Here is a 20,875-nt window from a genome sequence, read left to right as displayed (position 1 = left end):
TTTTGTCACCATTTTCGTATTTTAATTTCCAATTCCTATTATACTTAACGTTTTGTGTTGACGACGAATCTGCAACTTCTGTGCCAAGTCCTCCGTCATAAAGTTGATTTGGGAGCCTTAGCCCAGCAACGCTCTTGCTTCCTTATAACTGGTCCTCACTTGAATAACTGCTGTCACCGATTTCACAAACTCGAACCACTGTTGTACCAGAAGCGCCTTGAAAGTGGTGCAGGTAATTAGAGGGTGTTCTTTGACTTGCACTTTTCACTGATTGACGGCTTTGTATTTGCAACAATTAAAGCTGATTTCGTTCTGTCCACGTGTGGCTACTTCATGTGATTCGGCCTGGTGGCGGCTCATCGCCCAGCGATAGCAATGAGTCATAAACACTTTATTGATCATCGCTCGTAATGAAAGTGCTGATGGATTTAGGATAGTTCGCAGCTCGTTTTGAAAAATCTCAAACTTTTATTGTCGTAGTCCTTTTTAAGACTTGCTGTAAAAATGAGCATCCTCCTCCAGGCATCCACACACACACCACGATCACACCACATCAACTTCACAACATTGACACGCACCTTCATCATACCCACGTCACAAACCACCAAAGCTTACATTCCACTACACACCAACCACCCACATCATACCAGCTGATTCCACACACAAAAGGAGATTAGCAACTCACTTCGCGTTCGAACTCATCAGCAACTCACTTCGCTTTCATCATCTCAGCGACCACGCGTGTGCAAACAGTGTTTACCGAGCAACATCAGTTTTATTTCTCGAATTTTCATCATCCGTTTTTTCCCGAATTTTCATCATCGAGCACCGACCACGCGTGTGCAAACAGTGTTTACCGAGCAACATAAGTTTTATTTCTCGAATTTTCATCAGCGTTTGTTCCCGAATTTTCATCATCAGTTTATTTCCCGATTTTTCGCCAGCGAGCGGCATCAGCAGTTTATTTCCCGATCTTTCGCCATCGAGCGGCATCAGCGTTTTTTCCCGAATTTTCATCATCGAGCAGCATCAGCGTTTTTCTTCCGAGTTTCGCCATTTTCATCCAGTTTCGGAATTATAAAAATTTGATTATTAAAGTTTCCTCTGTACATTTATAAAGTGAAATACATTGTATACAATATTAATAACATTTTCCATTTATTAAACAAATCTTGTGGTGGTAAAGAAGAAGTTTCCTCTGTACTTTTATAAAGTGAAATACATTTTATACAATATTACTAACATTTTTCATTTATTAAACAACTCTTGTGGTGGTAAAGAGGAAGGTAACAACTCTTATTTATTAAAAAGAGTTTTCGGTGACACATTTTTCTATTATAATAAAATATACATATATATTTTATTAAATCAAATTTTCTGAATGAGCACAGATTCAAAAGAATCAAAAGCAGAATTCTTAAGAATTCCCAAAATGATTAATGATGACAAAAGTCCATGTACACCTGCAGAAGCTACACGCTCGAAGCAAGGTGCTACAAAGCAAAAAAGGGGCAAATACATTTCGTATATTAAATTCATTTCCGAGAGTGACAGCTTAATTAAATACTGCACTCGATTTGCATCTTCACCGATTCAGGACAACTCTGAAATATGAACAACTATGTTCTGGAGGGCATAAGTTAAAAGCTTGCGAGAAATTTAAAAGAAATGAATGTCACTGAAAGGAACAACTTTGTCAGGTCAAAAAGACTCTGTACAAACTGCTTGTCCCACTCACACAATCTTAATACTTGCGAAAGCAAATTTAATTGCGTATATTGCCACAAAAGGCATCATTCTATGTTACATCTCAATAACTTTCCCAACACATCTCATAGCAGTGCTTTTTCAAAAAAAGCCACGGGTTTAGTTGCAACAGCAACTCCCGAAACAAAAACCCAAGAAAATTGCCAAGAGACACCATGTTGTTCAAAGGCATTAAAAACTCAAACGCTACACAGCGAAAATCATAGTAGAGTACTACTACCCACAGCAGTTGTCTCCATCGAACACCGAGGAGAACTGTTCAAACTAAGAGCCCTAATAGACCAAGGATCGCAACGATCATTCATAGCTTCTAGGGCACAAAATAGGCTAAAGCTGCCAACAAAACATGCCAACTATGAAATTACGGGAATGGGCGGAAGAGTAGTACAAAACTCAAATAAAATCTGCCCCATTACCCTAATTTCCCCCCAAGCGGATAAGCGCATTCAAGCCAGAGTTCGCAAATACTCATCACTGAGGAGTAAAATTTTTATCTTCCTCCTCAGTACAACACAATTGAGGAGCAATAAATTTTGATTTCCTCAATTGTGAGTTCAAAGGAAAGAGTGCTCTTCTAGAATATTTCTCTTTAATACTTATCTTATTTTTTCGCTCTAATATTTTCCGCATACGTACGTGCTCCTCAAAATAATACTCCTCACAAAAGCGTTAAGTTTCTTTTTCTCATCTCAGGTTTCAGCACTCAGTATTTTGTATCGCTGATAAAGTCAGTTATGCAGCAGAGAGTGCACTTGAGCAATTTTTTATTCTCTTAGAGAGTATGTATATTTATAAATTTATGTTAAAGTTTAATTGTTGTTGGTGTAAATATTAAGGGTTTTGGGTACATGCATGATTAACCGTTAATTTTAGTTGTATTGTGAGTAGGTAATTAATCAGGAAGACGATGCAAAAATACTGTTCTCTAAGAGAATTTCTCTATACAATTATTGTTTTTTTTTGTCATCGGTTTTTCCATACTCGGCGTTTTTTGAATTGTCATTTTGGATTAAGACGCATTGCAGTTTTGTTAGCTTAAAATTTTATAAGTTAAAAATGGGCAGCTTTAGCCAAATTAGCCGAAGTAGTTCTATCTGTTCCATGTAGTCAGACTTCAGTGGAACGTGCCTTTAGTGCTCTTTCGTTAATTTTAACTAAGCATCGTTCCAGGCTCAACGCACAAAATATCAATAATTTGTTTTTGATAAGGTTAAATGAAGAACTTTTTAATAATATGAATTTTTCTTAAGGTAATTTTTCATCAAAAAATTATCAACTTTATTTATTGAATTATTTGTGTTCTTTTTTTTATTGAAATATATACATGTTTTGTTTGTTTTAATAAATAAGTACTTACTTATGCACGTTGTATGTACAAATACGGAAAATAACTAAATACAAATTTGAGTGTCTATTCTTTATTTGTAAACTAGCTGACCCCGCAACCAATGTCCTGCGTGAAATTATGTGTTTTGAAATGAAAAAAAGTTGAAATTATGTTGTGTCGAAGATGATTTATTTTCGATTTTTTACACTTCTTTTAATGTAGCGCAGCTTAATAAACATAATTTTTTGATTTCTGTTCTGGTGCGTAAATATTCAGAGAAGATGGGTTTCCAACTCGTCAACACGCCACATATGTATATCTGGCAGTGTGAAAAACATAGCATTTCCCGATTTCCTTGTGTCCTGTTGATTGTCAACGCAAAGGCAATTTTCCCTGGAAATTGAATACGTTCGAAGGCTGTCTCTTGTATTCGATAACTGCGTCATAATCAGTCGGGTTCCATTACTCAGTTTCGGCGCATGAAGATTGTGAAACATAATAATGACAGATCCAACTTTGAGACGCAAATGATCCTGGGGCATACCAAGCCTCTCCAAAGAATTTGGAAAGTCCACTGGATAATTTACGGTTTCGTCTTCCTTGTCAAGACGATCGATCGATTTGTAGGAGCGCAAACCTCCCGAAATTTGACTTTGAATCTTCCAGTTTAAGTCATTAACATCGGTATTTTTGGCAGCTAAAATTGCGCGTGCACTCAAGCAAGCATTTATGATAATTTGGCGAATGTTCGGACACACATTCGTGATGAGTTCATCTTCCGTTGAAGTGAATTGACAAACGGGAGGTGAAATCGATATCAAACCACTGGAAGTATCAACCGAAATTTGCCCATTTCCAATTCTTAGCGAATAGAATGTAAAATGTCATCGGAAATGTCATTTTTTCGTATCCCATAATTAACGCGAATTTGAAGGCTGATATGTCAAAATGATCTTCGCGAAAAGTATGCGAACTTCAGTGGCATGCGAAGTAACTCTTGCATTGTCCTTCGTCTCTTTCCAGTGATTATCATGATCCAGCAAATGCAACTGCTGGCATGCTTCTCAAAAAGTTGCACACACTGTAGCATTCACAATACGCAATGACTTAAATGAAGTTGAACCGCGTGACTCACAACGGTCGGAAAACTTTCAATCTGCAATATTCAACATTGACATGAGTTTTGAAAGTGAATTAGACAGAAGTGGTGAATATGGTACGATCCATGTGTTGTCAACTTCGATGTGTTGTTAACGTCGATATTCACGCCTCTAAATGCTAAATGTTCTGCCATTGTCGTCTGGTGACCGACGCCGATATAGTGAATATCAATCATTTCCCATTTCCGTTTCCGAAAAGAAAAGCACATGAGTAGTGTTTCGTGCATTTATTGTCAGACATACAAATCAAAGTGGGATTGTAAGGTTCGCTAGGTCCATGAACCATATTGGTTTTCACCACTTCGTATAATTCTGGATCTATCTCTGAATCATGAATTTCCGCTGAAACGATTTCATCAATTTGATCTGATGTAATCACCATCCGCATCCAAAGAAGAATGTGTGCGTGCGGCAAACCTCTTTTTTGCTACTCAAGAGAATACATTCAGCATCTAACAGCACCATATATACCATAGGTTGCTTCAAGATAAAGACCGTCAAACATCGCAGCTATTGTTTAAAAAGTCGTGCTGTGATATCGTTACGATCGCTAGCTGATTGACCGCGATCCATAATTCCGCACGTATGTCATCGCATTTTGGGAGTACTCCTTGCCTTTCCTTGGGCTGCCATACGTTGATGGCAAAAAGAGCGCCGACCAATATTAGCGCGACCTCTTCGTGGCTTCGTAACAAAGTTCAATCTGTAATTGATCACTTCGTCTGAAACATACATAAAGTTTTCACTGAATAGTTTTCAATAATTTTTCCTTTGCATAGCCGGAATAAAAAAGCAAGCGACCGAAATTGAACGGTTCAAATAATTAACAAATCAAAATATTGATAAAACAAAACAAACAAAAATTGAAAAAAATGTGCATGGAAAATGTTACTTTTTGGAATTGTCCAATTTTCCGACTTCTCCTCATGAAAAGTATAAGGTATTTTGTTTCTAAACCTTTCCCGATCCACAACAAACAACCTTTTAAAATTTCATCAAGGTTGGTTCAACCGTTCTCTTAGTGTTACTAACAAACAAACATTCATTTTTATATAACGTTTATATGGGGAAAAGGAAAGAGCTGTTTTTAGGGGGTTTCCGGAAATTATTCGAACTTTTCTCGCCGTAAAAACCATCTTTGAACTTCAACGAACATTTAAGAAAAAGAATTGGCCAAATTGGTCCAGGCGTTATTGAGTTATGCGCGTACATACAGTTTGACGATTCATTTTTATTTATATAGATACATATGTATATGCTTTTGCTTTTTTTTCTTTAAATAAGAGACAATACTAATGAAAAGTAAATAAGATGAGTTTTATTTTTCGCATCACTTGAACACTCAGAGCGATAAAAATAAAGGTGATGCGTTAGGCAAATAGTTATCTTTTAAAAATGCTCGCTCATGCTAATATATGAGTGAGCCAAATACGTGAGGAGTTTTTTGTGATGAGAATGTTAGTTAAGCTTGCGCTCCTGAGTATTTGAAATGATGTTCTCTTGCGGAATATTACTCATCAGAGCAAGAGCGTATTTTGATGGTTTTACGAACTCTGATTCAAGCAAATGCTATTGTCTTCCCGCAACTAACAAACATGCTCCCAAGCTATCAAATAAATAGTAAGCATTGGGACAAAATTTCACACCTGACTCTAGCAGATCACAACTGCAACACGCCAGCTCAAATAGACATCCTAATAGGCAGCGACCTAATACCGCAAATCATATTAGAAGGTGTTGAAAAAATTTCGAAAACACTACTGGCGCAAAATACCATTTTCGGATGGGTCCTAAGTGGACTAGTTCCGGAACCAGTCACAGCAATGACAACTCAAGTTGAGGAAGTCTCAAATGAGTACCTCAATTCACAATTGAGAAAATTTTGGGAGTTAGAAGAACTCCCCCCATTTCAATTACCACCCCAGAAGATCAGTATTGTGAAGACTTTTACAAAGCCACAACTACTAGATCAGGAAATGTCGTACGACTACCAATAAAACAACAATTTCCAGACACACTCGCCTTAGGTCACTCTCGGACCTCTGCAATACAGCAGTTTCTAAGTATGGAGAAAACCCTACTTAAAAAAGGTGAGCTTAAACAAGTTTATGATGGGGTCGTGGAAGAATACCTTCAGTTAGATCACATGGAGGAAGTAAGCCCATGTGAAAAAATCATAAGAGGCAAATATTACTCTTTCTACTTGCCACATCATGCAGTAGTAAAGCCTGAGAAGAAAACAACAAAAGTTCGAGTTGTCTTCAATGCATCACGATCCACGAGCTCGGGTAATTCCCTAAATGATATTATCTTTACGGGACTCACACTCCAACCAGATTTAATGCTCCTCATATTGAACTGGCGTATATACAAATACGTATTCAATGAGGATGTCGAAAAGATGTATCGACAAATACTGGTTCATAAAGATGATCAAGATTTTCAGCGGATTATTTTCCGAAAATCTGCCAATAGTCCAATACGCGACTTTAAACTGAAAACAGTTACCTTTGGCGTAAACTGTGCCCCATATCTAGCCATTCGTACACTACACGAAATGGCAGAAGACACAAAGCCAGAATTTCCACTGGCAACACAAGTCTTAAAAACGCAAACGTATGTAGACGATATCCTGTCTGGAAGCCACAGTCTTCCACAAGCATACGAGACCTTATCACAGGTAATAAATGCCCTCAATACCGCAGGGTTTCCTTTAAAAAAGATTACAGCCAATCACCCCAATATTTTAAAAAATATTCCTAAAGACCATTTGTTGGATACTAATTTCCTTATATTTGAAAAGGAAAGTACAACAAAAACACTAGGCATCCAATGGAATGCGATATCGGACCAGTTCTCATACACGACAGAGTCCATATCCGCATTATCCGCTGTTACAAAACGCCAAATCCTCTCCTCGGTGGCAAAACTTTTTGACCCCGCAGGATGGCTTTCGCCAATTATGATACAAGCGAAAATTCTGATCCAAGAATTATGGCTAGACGGAACCGACTGGGACGAAGAAGTGAAACCTCTTCGCTTAGAAAAATGGTCCCAGTTCGCTTATAACTTGAACGACATCTCGAAGATACAAATTCCACTTTGGGTAAACTATTCCCCCGAATACAAAGTGGAACTACACGGTTTCTGCGACGCCTCTGAAAAGGCATATTGTGCCACTATTTATGTGCGCACATAAAACGATATTGCAACCACAAGCCACTTGCTGGCGGCAAAAGCAAAAGTCGCACCTCTAAAAACCATAAGTCTACCCCGACTTGAACTCTGTGGCGCTCTGCTACTAGCAAAGCTAGCTTCAATGGTGCAGACCCACTTAAATATGGCGAAATATAGATTATATTTGTGGTCCGATTCCGAGATAGTCCTAGCCTGGTTAGAAAAACCACCACATGCGTGGAAAACTTATATTTCTAACCGAACATCTGAAATACTTGACCTAGTAGGATCAGCCACTTGGCGTCACGTAGTCAGTGTTGACAATCCTGCTGATTTAGGTACAAGAGGATGCAAACCTCTGCATCTTGCCACCTCCACCCTCTGGTGGAATGGCCTCCGATGGTTGACAGAATCTCCCGATTCTTGGCCACAATCGCCCATGCGCAACATACTTGCCCCAGAAAGTCGTAAAATCGACACTTATCATGCAACACTGGATGACACTGACATCCTTGAACGATTTTCATCGTTCCCCCGGGCCCTCCGGGTAGTTGCCTATATGCTCAAGTTTTTAGAGCGGCTCAAACTTAAAGTTAAAGGAGCAACTTATCTCCATTGCGATAAATTGACGCACCAAGACTTACAAAAAGCAAAGGTCGCTCTTATCGCATCAACCCAAACGCGCTACTTCAGCCGCGATATAGAATTACTAAGAGAATCGAAGCCTATTGATAAAGGGAGCTCACTCTTAGTATTAAATCCATTTCTAGACACGAAAGGTCTGCTTCGCCACCCTATAATTATACCTTAGAGGAGTCCATTTGCCGCCTTATTCATCGCATATATCCACATACTAATGCTCCATGCCGAACATCGCCTCATGCAACATATGGCTCGCCAAGAGTTGTATATACCCCGACTTAAGCCCCAAATAAAAAAGTGCATTTTCATTTGCAAAATCTGCACTATGCATAAGCAGAAAATGCGATCGCAGGTTATGGCAGCACTTCCACCTGAACGCTGCAATTTTGCTCTGCCTTTCACCACTACAGGTGTAGATTTTGCTGGGCCTTTTATGATAAAGGCATCCATGCTAAGGTCTCCTACCCTCATGAAAGGCTATGTGGCTGTTTTTGTCTGTTTCACGACAAAAGCAGTACACCTTGAGCTATGTACGAATCTGACGACGGAGGCTTTTCTTGCGGCTTTTGCCCGTTTTGTCGGACGACGAGGCTTTCCATCAAAAGTCATGAGCGATAATGGTAAAATATTTATCGGAGCCCAAAGAGCCTCAGAAAAACAATTTGTGGATTTTATGAAACAAGTCTCACCGGACATTGTACAAAAATATGCTCCCCATGGTATCAATTGGCAGTTTATCCCCCCAAGCGCTCCACATATGGGTGGCTTATGGGAATCGGCCGTAAAAAGCTTCAAATCTCATTTTAAAAAGATAGCTGGCAACCTCAAATTTAATTACGAAGAATTCACGACCCTCTTAATTAGAATTGAAGCCGTTCTTAATTCACGGCCTCTCGCTGCACTCTCGCAAGATCCCTCAGACTTTACTGCCCTCACACCAGGGCATTTTCTTAAAGGAGCGCCCATTCTGGCCACACCTGAGCCAGGCGTGGAGTCGCTTTCCTTATTAAATCGTTGGGAAAGAATAAAAATTCTCCATCATGACTTCAGTCGCCGATGGAAAGATGATTATTTAAAGGACCTCCACAGAAGGTACCGATGGAAAATCACAGGAAATGCGCCTAAGCTTGGAGATTGTGTCTTAATAAATGACGATTGTCTCCCCCCTACCGAATGGCGGCTTGGCCGCATAGAGAAGCTCTACTATGGCTCCGACGGTCACATTCGTATAGTCGATCTCCGTACACAATCGGGAACGCTGACCAGACCGCTCGTTAAATTATGCTTTTTGCCAACCGCAGATAAAATCGAAACGTAACCGCAACTTATAAACAAGAAATTAACAAAAAAAATATAATAATAAACTCACCCACTATAAATAAATACCCACCAAAACCAAACCCACAAAAAACGGGTCGATCCACATGACGACTCAATCGTACCACATCACGTGGTACCAACGCCCATATGATTGTATACAAATATATAATAATTAACCATACTATTTTCTTAACATATTAATATGGACGCCGAGATGCCAATTGTGCCTACGCCCACTGTGCGTTCCGCCGTCACGGTTGCGCGCCCTAGAGCTACCCCAGTAGCAGCGCCGCGCACAACCATCGCTGCCGCACCTCCCCGAGATATTCCATCGGCTCCGCGCAGTGAGCCGCAAGCAATAGCTCCAGCGCAGCCACAGCGTCAATGCGTGCTGTGTCGACGACGACATCGGTTGCCACACTGTGGCATATTCAAGGGGATGACACCTCAGCAACGCCAGCAAGTCGCCCAGGCCCACGGGCATTGCTTAAATTGTCTGGCGCCTACCCATCTAACACGCGAATGCACCACCGGGTATCAGTGCCAGGTTTGTATGGGTCACCATCATACGATGTTCCACCGCAATACCGGACCCGACATTGAGCGTCGTCATCCCCCTCGCGGCCGTACTGCCAGCCGACGACTCCCGCGACCGCAACAGCGAAGGCAAGCCTTCCCTTCGGAGGAGTCCCGCGCCTGGCGCCATCATCACCATGCCACATCGCATCGGAGGCGCCATCCTAGGCCGCAAGTCCGTCGTAAGACAGGTCTCAGCAACGTTGTTGCAACACTGCAACAACTTCAGAGGCTACTAAGCTGAATATGCGCCTAGGGGGGCCAAGATGTACAAATGAGCATCCTCCCCCAGGCATCCACACACACACCACACGATCACACCACATCAACTTCACAACATTGACACGCACCTTCATCATACCCACGTCACAAACCACCAAAGCTTACATTCCACTACACACCAACCACCCACATCACACCAGCTGATTCCACAAACAAAAGGAGATCAGCAACTCACTTCGTGTTCGAACTCATCAGCAACTCACTTCGTTTTCATCATCTCAGCGACCACGCGTGTGCAAACAGTGTTTACCGAGCAACATCAGTTTTATTTCTCGAATTTTCATCAGCGTTTTATTTCTCGAATTTTCATCATCCGTTTTTTCCCGAATTTTCATCATCTCAGCGACCACGCGTGTGCAAACAGTGTTTACCGAGCAACATCAGTTTTATTTCTTGAATATTCATCGGCGTTTGTTCCCGAATTTTCATCATCCGTGTTTTCCCGAATTTTCATCATCGAGCACCGACCACGCGTGTGCAAACAGTGTTTACCGAGCAACATAAGTTTTATTTCTCGAATTTCCATCAGCGTTTGTTCCCGAATTTTCATCATCAGTTTATTTCCCGATTTTTCGCCAGCGAGCGGCATCAGCAGTTTATTTCCCGATCTTTCGCCATCGAGCGGCATCAGCGTTTTTTCCCGAATTTTCATCATCGAGCAGCATCAGCGTTTTTCTTCCGAGTTTCGCCATTTTCATCCAGTTTCGGAAATATAAAAATTTGATTATTAAAATTTCCTCTGTACATTTATAAAGTGAAATACATTTTATACAATATTAATAACATTTTCCATTTATTAAACAAATCTTGTTGTGATAAAGAAGAAGTTTCCTCTATACTTTTATAAAGTGAAATACATTTTATACAATATTACTAACATTTTTCATTTATTAAACAACTCTTGTGGTGGTAAAGAAGAAGGTGAGTTAGTGAAAAATACACTTGCCAATGCAGTTTTTTAATATTTGGGTCATTATGAACTAAACTGCCGAATAAACTCATGAAACTTTTAAATTCCGAATATTCTTTCGCAGATGCATTTTAGGAAACCTTGAGCTGTGAGGTGTTACGAAAAATGTTTCGGCAATTGGTGTTCTGTTTTTACTAAAATATTTGTATACCCTTGCAACTTGTTGCTACAGAGTATTATAGTTTTATTCACCTAACGGCTGTACTTATCACATAAAACTAGGCGATTTAGATATAGGGTTATATATATGTATGACGAGAAAAGTTGAAATCCGGTTGACTATCTGTCCGTCCGTGCAATCTGTAACTCGAGTAAAAATTGAGATATCTCGATGAAACTTGGTATGTGGGTTCCTTAGTGCAAAAACCAAAAATTCGTGCTTGTAGATGTGCAAATTTTGTTTAAAAATTGGGCATGGCCCCGCCCTATAACATGTTTAATGTACATATCTCCTAAACTACTAAATCTTATAACAATTCCTACTGACAAAATGATGATGATGAAATCGGATGATAACCCCGCCCACTCCCCATATAATGCTACTGTTAAAAACTACTAAAAGCATAAATCGCCAGAGATATTAAATTTTACCACTTTACTTTATGAGAGCTGGCGTAAAAATTAGACAATGGGCGTGACACCGCCCACTTTTTCTAGTTTTCCTCTTACATTCTTAAGTCACATTGTAAAAGTGGTCGAAAGCGGACAACAACTACGCCTACTTCCCATATAGCACAATTATAAATTCCACTTGATTCGTTCAGTTTTCAGTACACAAATAAAGAAGCAATTAATATAACGGATAAAACTTTGCACGAATAATGTCCTTAGTGTGTGCCCCCTTATATCCAATAATAGCTGTTCACGCTCCTATGTACCTAATATTTAGACTCCGGTACCTATAGTTGACTTTTGATCGAAATGTTGGTCAATGTGTGACATATATAACTGAAATTAAAGGATAATCCTCCGCATATAATGGTATGTTTGTATGTCAAAATATTGGTTGAATCAGACCAATACTTCCCTTAGCCCTCATATACTTAATACAAGTATAAAAATGTTCGAACTTCCGGGTGACTTTGTATCGCATATATCGGCCAATATGTGAGTTATCCCAATGAAAATAAGACAGCGTGTTTTACTAATATTCTCATCCGGCAGACTGTACTTTACTTTTATAATTGGTTTTACACCTTAAATTATTTCCCTTGCTTATTAATTATTGATTCCGTTTCAATTAGACGTTAAAGGACGTCACCTCGGGCCATGTCCAATCTCTTGAATTTTAAATTGACACTTCATTAACTTTTCACTGTGTGAATTTAATATGTCGAGCCGACATTCCAATTTAATTGGATCTAACGACATGGTTTTTTCCATAAAGCCGGTCCTTATACGCAAAATGCTACTTTCCGCCACCCTCCTTTGACGCTTTATTGATTTTAAGTCTGTCAGCTCCATATTTGGAAAGAGGTTGGCGATGGTTGACTTTGGATGCTCATTTTGTCTTTTTGAATTAAAATTCACGATAAATTGGCAACAGAATAAATGTGAAAATATTTGAAATCGATTGACGAGAACGAAAAAAAAATCGATTCGCAATTATACGAAAAGCCAACGAAAGAAAGAAACTCAAAATGAGCAATAGCACAATTGAAAAAACGAGAAAAAATTGTGTCCAATAATTAATTTTGCGCAAAAACGAGATAATCCACGAAAAACTGACCGAATTAAAATTTTTAAATTATGCAATTCACAAAAAGGTCGCACCTTAATATAAATGAATCCGCAATCCTAGAATCCCTTCACATTCACATCAATACAGTATATAAAATATATAATATGATTATGTATATAATATATGTTTATTAAGGTGCTTCAAAACAAATTTACAATTTTTTTTTTCAACTCTTACCCTCTCAAATGTTAGTGATTGACAAAAAAATCCTCCCTCAAGCCAAGCGCTGTACTCTAAGGGGTCGCTTTTTTTTAGTTTCCTATTCATTTAACATAGGAAATTTCGTTTTTTCATTCAAGTGGTGGAGTTTTAGCACCAATTAATTTTCGTTTCTCAAAAATAGCCATCACATATTCAGAATGATGAATTTTCAAACATTAAAAATTCCCGCGACAAAGTTTGATTACTATTAAGTAAAATGGGAAAAGTATTCTTACCCTCCTAGATTTAACATGGGATGGTTTTGAAGATTTCTGCATTCCACCTAAACGCAATCTTCTCATTACTCTTTGCTCCAGATGCTGCCAATAATAACTGTAATATATTAAAAAGCAAAAAGGTTAATTAATTTTAAAGAATTAGACTATTTAACGGTTTGTAGTAACTAAATTTAGGTGTAGCTTAATTTTATAAACTTGGTTGGTGATTGTAAAAGCACAACAGGTGTATGTATATCAGTTCGTCATAAATTTATGAAAAAAGATATGAAACTTCAAACATCAATACAAAGGTTTTTTTTTAATAAGGATTTAATTAATTAAAGAAATGTGTAATTTAACACAATTAAATTTGCTATATAATTTCATATATTTCACAACGCGAAAGCTTGTGTCCTGTATATATTTTGGTATGTATGTATTTCACTATGAGTACAGGAGTGTTACATAAATCACATGTACAAGTATGATAATAGCACTAGTTTACAGTCCTTTTGCGCCTGTGATGTTAGAGACAATCTCTTGCTAATTTTGGATTGCTGAAACCGTAATCTCTCAAAATGAAAGCAGCTACAATATCACATTTCAACTAATTTTAAACTGCATTAATGAAATTGCATAATTCGACGGACAATACTCGAGCCAGTTAACGAAAATTGATGACATATTACCTACAATAGCAAATTTTGATGTAAATAATAAAAGAATTTTATTTAACTATTTGAAAAAAAGATGCGTAGGGAAGAACAAGGCAATAATTCACAGACAAGTTATGATTGGGAAACATTGAAACAAATACTTCTGAGCAATTGAGGGGAAATGAATCAGCGGAACTTGTGGATGAGTTGAAGACCATCAGACTCGACTCAAAGATATAAAATTATCATTTGGAAATCAATAGAATTAGAAATAAATAACACAATAATGAAAATACCTGTAAATAAAAATGGAAGAGGGAAGTAAATTTGCGAGTAGTAATGAGAAGAGAAATGCGAGTTAAGAAACTTGATATGCGCTTTATTTAATGTAATTTCAACACGAACTTGGCGGGCTCATTGGTAACAATATCTTAACGAATATACATATATGCGACAATAGTTTACCCAAAGATAACTATAACCAGTAAGAAAAGGCTAAGTTCGGGTGTAACCGAACATTTTATACTCTCGCATCATAAAGTGATAATCGAGATTTCATTATCCGTCATTTACATATTTTTCAAATACCGTATTTGTGTAAAGTTGTATTCCGCTATCATCATTGGTTCCTAATGTATATATTATACAGAGAAGGCATCAGATGGAATTCCAAATAGCGTTATATTGGAAGAAGGCGTGGTTTTGAACCGATTTCACCCATATTGTACATGTCATCAGGGTGTTAAGAAAATATTACATACCGAATTTCATTGAAATCGGTAGAGTAGTTCCTGAGACATGGTTTTTGGTTCAGAAGTGGGCGACGCCCATTTCTTCCGTAAAATTTAGTGTTTTTGACGTTTTTCGTTAGTCGGTTAACGCACTTTTAGTGATTTTCAACATAACCTTTGTATGGGAGGTGGGCGTGGTTATTATCCGATTTCTTCAATTTTTTAACTTTATATGGAAATGTCTGAATGAAACGACTCTATAGAGTTTGGTTGACATAGCTATAGTAGTTTCCGAGATATGTACAAAAAACTTAGTAGGGGTCGGAGCCACGCCCACTTTTCCAAAATATTACGTTCAAATATGCCCCTCCCTAATGCGATCCTTTGTGCCAAATTTCACTTTAATATCTTTATCTATTGCTTAGTTATGACACTTCATAGATTTTCGGTTTTCGCCATTTTGTGGGCGTGGCAGTTGGCCGATTTTGCCCATCTTCGAACTTAACCTTCTTATGGAGCCAAGAAATACGTGTACCAAGTATCAATATGATATCTCATTTTTTTCTAACACAGGAAGAAGAAATGTATAGCAGAAAGAGCTATAAACGAAATGAGGTGGAAATATTCAATAACGTAATGACATTAAAGATACATGTGTCACAGAATTCGTTGACACCAATTACCTTAACGGTATAGACAAAAATAGACTTATAAATATGTTAAAAAGATATAAAAGCCTATTTTATAAAGAAAAGGATATTTTGCAATTTATAAGTTTAACAAATTATATAATAGTAACCAAAAACTATATTTCAGTTTACTCTAAAATTTACCGATACCCCGAAATACACAAACTGGAATGTTAAAGTAAAATGTAAATAGAGCATCCTCCACTTCTTACAACAGCCTTGTGGGAACGGAAAGCAACTAAGTGATACTGACACCTTGCTTCGTTGTGGCATAGTTATTGCAAAACACACCTGTAATAAAATCATTTCTTCCTTTGATAGTCAGTTGTTAAGAGAAACTCAATGAAACTGGAGCTTTCGCTCTTTAAATAAAAAAAACATAATAAAGTTTTTTTTTTAATTGACGCCCAACGTAAATTTTAAAATGTTGTTTTATATCAGAATTAATTAAGTAAAAATTACTACGGTTTAGTCCCGCTTTCGTGAGTTAACCCGAAAAAACAACAACGTCTGCAGTAGGCGTTCGCTGGCATCCTTAGCGAAGAAAACAGAAGGCCCCCAGTAGACTAAAGAAAATCAGAAAGGACAACACTAGTAAGTTAGTGAACATTAATAAATTCGATTAAGAAATTAAGAAAAAAATAAAATGAAAAAAAGAATAAATAAAAATAAAATTTAAATTTAATAAATTCTAATAATTGTAAATTGAAAAAACATATAAAAATACATTTAAAGAATTTTGAAGTAAAATCATTTTTATTTAATTTGCTATTAAAAACTATGAATTACTGTAACTAAAAAGAAATTTGTGTTAAATTATAAAAGCTTAAGTGAGAGGCAAAAAAAATTTAACCAATCGAAAAGTAATTATTAATAAAGTCGAAACAAGGCTTCAAAGTTTCAGTTAAGAAGAAAGTTAAAATGAAATAATTTATTAAAATAAGTAAATAAATTAATTAATTTTGAGATAAAAGCTTTAAGGCAGTTAAAAATTAAAAAGGTTGTCCAAATCCCAACGGGTGGATCTCCGTCAAAACGATATTAATACCTCCTCAACCCCTTCCAACTCACAAACTGTTAATGCGACACCTGATTTAGAGGCATTTATCACAGGGACCGTTAAAAGTATTGTTGAAAGTGAGGCAATAATAAATCCGAATCAGATACCACCAAGATTTGATTAGATTATAGATGACAGAAATTCAATTAATCTTAACGAGTTAGATACTATAAGATTCCGGACGTTGTACGGTGTTTCCAAGATTTGCCTGGAAACCCTCCGGAATTGACCTAAAATCTAGAACACGATAAAATTGTAAAATTATTTTCTCATAAACTACCCCCTACTTTTTGGTGAAATCCCATATTTTTTTGGTGCATACCATTCTTTTTATATTTCTATATCACGCTGTGAAAATGAGCGGAATCGCAAAATTTTGAATTTCACTTGATTCGTTCAGTTTCCAGTACACAAATCAAGAAGCAGTCTATATAACGGGATTCAACTTTTCACGATTAATGTATTTAGTGTGTGTCATCTTATGACCAAAAATTTTTCAAATCCAACAAAAATTTTTCAAGCCCATAGGTACCGAATATGTAGATCCCTGTACTCATAGTTAACTTTTGTTCAAAAGTATCAATCAATAGATGAGATATTTATTTAAAATTCAGGGATAATATTTCTCTTATAATAGTTTGTCTGTATGTCAAAATTGGGTTGAATAGGACAAATACTTCCTTTAGCTCTCATATACCTAATATAAAGACTTTCGAACTTCCGGGTGACTTTGTACCGTATATATGGAGTTTTCATAATGAATATAAGAAATGGTGTTTTACTCATTACAGTGTATCTTTATGCCAAAAGTAATTATATTTGAGAAAAAATATTTACTACAATTACGACAAACTAACATTCAAACTTTGCCACAAAAAGGCCAACACAACTTTCAACCGGTCAACAATCAAACCAGGATCCGACAAAATAGTTACAACAAAACCACTAATATGGACGATGTAGGATCTGTACAGAAGTAAATTTTTTGAATAACTAGTTCTTCCTTACCTTTGAATGTATAATAATAGAATATAATAGAATTTTAAATTCCTAATTGACACTGGGTCGAATAAAAACTACATTCAACCCGCTCTTATTAAATACCCAATACCCAATGGGGGAAAAACCGAAATCACTCATAATTCTTATATAAATCTGTTCAATATTAGCACTATCAATCACTATCACTTTTTTATTACAAAATGCAACAAAATTGTTTATAAGAATTATTTGCCATTATCCACACCAAGGACAACTATATCATAATTAACAACGTTAACATTTATATAAAACAGCAATCTTCCCAGCAGTAAATAACATAAATATTCGAACGGCACATATGACCACCTCTCAAAAAAAAATTATTTAGTAAGAAAATATCCCAAATCTTTCACAAAGCCTGATGAGAAGTTGACTTTCACTACTACAGTGAAAATAGAAATAAAAACAACCACAAATTTTCCAATTTATTCCAGATTCTATACATATCCAGTAACTTTTCCGCAAATAAATGATGTATTACAACAAATAGGAAAAAACAAATATTTCCCGGTAATAGACTTAAAAAGTGGATTCCAACAAATTTCATTAAAAGAAGGCGATATTGAGAAAACCGCTTTCTCCGTGAATAACCGGAATTATGAGTTTACACGGCTCTCGTTTGGTTTAAAAAATGCTTTGTCGATATTTCAAAGAGCACTTGACGACATCACTCGAGAACATACAACTTTGTATAGGAAATATAAGCCATGTTTATATTGATTACATAGTAATTTTTGGTGAAAATGAGCAATCTCATATTAAAAATATAGTAACAATTTTTCAGATATTACAAAATTCTAATATGAAGGTTTAACTCGACAAAAGCGATTTTTTGCAACAAGAAGTTGAATTTTTACTCATGGAATAAGAACAAACCCTACTACAATTAAAGCAATAAATGAGTTTCCTGTCCCAAAAACTCTTAAAGACCTTCGGTCTTTTCTTGACATGATTACTTTACCCCCCCTACAGCTCTTCTCAAGTTATTTCACCTTGACACAAAAGCAATCGAAGCTTTTAATAATAATATTTCTCAGATTAAAAACAGATTAAATTAAAACATTATTTAACATCACAAGATATTATGCTAAATTATCCAGATTTATTAAAAGAATTTCAACTGACAACAGATGTGTCAAATCATGCAATAGGCGCTGTTCTACATCAACATGAAAATTATTCCCGAACGCTTAACCCTTTCATCCCTAAAGTTGCTTATAAGCAACTTATATGTTTGACATCGTTTAAAAAGTCAAATACACAAACACCTCTTTAAAATACACATCTTATTTATCAATTAGAATTCGAGGAATACCAAAAACAAATAGTGAAAGAAAAAAATACAAGTGAAAAAATTAGAAAATATTTTTCTATTGTACCGCTGGACTTTTTTGTTTGCGTAAGTTGCTTATAAGCAACTTTGGGCGTTTAGGTCATACAAATATTAAAATGAGTAAAGGACGAAAAGCGCTATGAAAAGAAAACGACGAAGAGCATTTGCGAAGGATTTGAAGAGCTTTTAGAAAATGGTGAAGAATTAGAAAACGATATACATACTAAAAAGTACTGCTAACCAAGATATTTCTAAAGAATCAGAAAGTAAGAATGACTTAATTATTGAAAAAGTAGATGTATCCCAATTGAAATGAAGAAAAAGACCAATCGAGTTTCAAGACCTTACTTGGAAAGAGTCAGAAGAAAACATTAACATAGTAAATAAGCAAATTCAATATCTCATCATTTTTTTTTGATGATGCTTAAATCAAATTGATTGTGGAACAGCCCAAGAGTCCGGCAGAGAACTCAATTGCTCAAATGATGACATTTGTCGATTTCTTGGAGTTTTGTAATATGTACCAATTGCCGGTTTTTTGAATGGCATGGTCCCAAGAATTCAAATTAACAGAAATAACAAATTCGATGCCAAGAAATAAATTTGAGAAAATAAAGAAATTTATCCATTTTTCACATAAGTCGGAACAACCATCTAAAAGCGATAATAATACTGTATAACATTTTTGGGATTATTGTCTGGGGGGTGAGAAATTCCAAGTCAGGGTGATGGTACTAGGTCAGTATAGTAAAACCCTCAAAGGGTTTGGCGTTCGTATGTGTCAGTTTTTTTATGACCTTTTAAATTTTTTCCTTATCTTGATGTTTTTTCGCTTAGTTGTAACAGGTAATAATAGGTAAGTTCAGAGGTATGCAAATGTAATAAATAAAAGCTTTCGGTAATGAGGTTAATTGTATATTTTAGGAAGATCATCCTTCAAGCAGTACAACGTTGCTAAGCACCACAAATGGGGACTGAATATGTTCACGCGTGCAGACTCGTCAGGAATTATTTATGACTTTGCGCTATACGTTGGTGATGGAACTTGCCCTTCATATGAACTCGGCATGTCATCGGACATTGTGTTATACTTAACATCTGCAGTGCCAAATTTAAAAATTACAAATTGAATATTGATAATTGGTTCATTTCAATAAGCCTTCTTGTGGTTCTGAAAGAAATGGGAATATTTTGCATAGGCACAGTCCAAAAAAGTCGAATCGCAAAGTGTGAACTTAAGTCTAGTCCAAAATAAAATAAGCCAGTTCAGTTAATGTCCACATTTGTGAGAGATAAACCAATCAAGACATGTAAGCATTGGAATGGGAAAGGAAAAGGCTTTGTTAAAGTTCCGAGACCAGATATTGTTTCAAAATATAATAAACACATGAGAGGAGCGAAATATCGCTGCTATAAGTGGTACATGAAAATATTTCACTAGAGGCTGGCTCCTGTATCGGAGACATCTCAAATTTATTAATCCAAACACCAAGCATATGCCACTTATAAAATTCCAGATGGATATCGCAACTGTGCTCTTAAGCGCTACGCCGCTGTTTTCTAGTTCTACTCAAAATAAGAGCAAAATGCAAAATGTAGAAACCGACTCAACTCCGGATTCACCTTCTTTCTCAGATGCGTCTAGTTCCAAACGCTGTCATGTTGCTCTAGAACCCCCATAGTTTGGGGAGAGAAAGGACGATGCCGTTTTTGTAAAACGGGAACAACTCTCTCAAAATGCTTAAAATGTGGTATTCATCTAAGCTGCAATACGCACAAGAACTGTTTTTATCTTATGACACTTAAAATACAAAACAAACATATATGTACATACTATATGATAAATAAAGAGAAATCCTTATATATATTTTTTTTCTTTGAATGTATTTATATCACTCAAATATTGCTCCAAACGCCCAAAGTTGCTTATAAACTACTTTCAATATCTTTTGACCGGATCATGCTAGAGAGCTAAAACTTTTCT

Source organism: Bactrocera tryoni, unplaced genomic scaffold, assembly GCF_016617805.1.
Source record: "Bactrocera tryoni isolate S06 unplaced genomic scaffold, CSIRO_BtryS06_freeze2 scaffold_7, whole genome shotgun sequence".
Lineage (NCBI taxonomy): Eukaryota > Metazoa > Arthropoda > Insecta > Diptera > Tephritidae > Bactrocera > Bactrocera tryoni.
This window is presented reverse-complemented; position numbering follows the sequence as displayed.